Raw genomic sequence first — 1,375 nt, 5'->3', positions numbered from 1 at the left:
AGAGAGAGAGAGAGAGAGAGAGAGAGAGAGAGAGAGAGAGAGAGAGAGAGATATCACATTAATATGGGGATGGGGCAATACTATTCCCAGGAAGACCTTACCTCCCTAAAAGAACTCAGCCAATGAAAACTAAGAGGCACTTTGAGAAATTGTCCATTCTTTTAGATTTTCCAGTTTTGTGGAATACAGGTTTAGCAGTATAGACATTTGAGTGGATGGGGGAGGGAACTGGACAGGGATGGCTGTGGGATGGGGTCAGGAAGGATCAAGTGAGGAGAGGACAGAGGGAAAGACAACTGGAAGAGACAACTGGAATGGAGGGGAACCATCTCTGGGATGAACTAAAAGCCTAGTGCAATGGAAACTCCCAGGTGAAGATGACTTTAGCTAGGGCTCTAGCAATGGGACATGTGGAGACTGAACCAGCCAGCTCCTGTAACCAGGATAGACTTTCAATGGAGAGATTCGGACACCAACCCAGCCACAAAATCATCTACCTAAAATTCGTCCAGCCTGCCAGGTGTGCTGGGGTAAAGATGTAGCAGAAATTGAAGGAAGGAGCCACCCCTGACACTGCTAATAATGGTCCCCTATACTTGCAGATAGGAGCCTAGCATAACCTTCATCAGAGAGTCTTCACTGGGCAGCCGAGGAAAACAGATGCAGAAACCACAGCCAAACATTATTTGGAGGTTGGTGAGTTCTGAGGAGGTGGGAGTAGGAGCCAGATGGGTCAAGGACACCACAAGAAAACCTGCAGAATCAACTAACCTGGGCATACGGGGCTCACAGAGGCTGAACTGCCAACCAGGAAGCCTGTAAGGGTGGACCTAAGCTCTCCGCATATACGTAGCAGTTTTGGAGTTCGGTCTTCCTCTGGGACTCCACAAAGCAGGAACAAGGGCTGTCTCTGACAAACAATACCACCTGCCTTTGGATCCCTTGCCCCTAAGTTAGCTGCCTCTTTTAGCCTCAATAGAAGAAGATGCAGCTAATCTTACTGCAATTTCATACACCAAGGCTGGTTGTTATCCATGGGAGACCTCCCATTTTCTGAAGGGAAAGGTAGGGGGAGGGGTTGTTGTTGGTGGTGGTGGTGGTAGGGCTGAAAACTAAGGTTGGGATGTAAAGAAAAAAGAGAAACTAAAGGGCACATAGAAATGTGATTAGAGACATAAGACCAGATCTTTTGTGACAGACAAACCCGGCATTCTTGCTGTTTGTCCAGGCTGATGTTTCGCTTTTGTGGAACCCAAAGTAAATCTACCTGATGACTGTCCAGTACTCTTATTATGGAGTAAGAACAAGTTTTCTCATTTAACAGAGAGAGAGAGAGAGAGAGAGAGAGAGAGAGAGAGAGAGAGAGAGAGAGAGA

General features: G+C 47.1%; 1 protein-coding gene across 1 annotated transcript in view; it reads right to left on the bottom strand.

Moving 5' to 3' along the window:
- The window catches only part of Dtna (dystrobrevin alpha), a 342,602-nt gene that overhangs the window by 270,409 nt on the left and 70,818 nt on the right, over positions 1-1,375 (bottom strand). The gene's annotated exons all lie outside the window — the stretch shown is intronic.

The sequence above is a fragment of the Mus caroli genome, chromosome 18, assembly GCF_900094665.2.
Source record: "Mus caroli chromosome 18, CAROLI_EIJ_v1.1, whole genome shotgun sequence".
NCBI lineage: Eukaryota > Metazoa > Chordata > Mammalia > Rodentia > Muridae > Mus > Mus caroli.
Note: the sequence above shows the minus strand (reverse complement) of the source record. Positions and strands in the feature narration are given on the sequence as shown.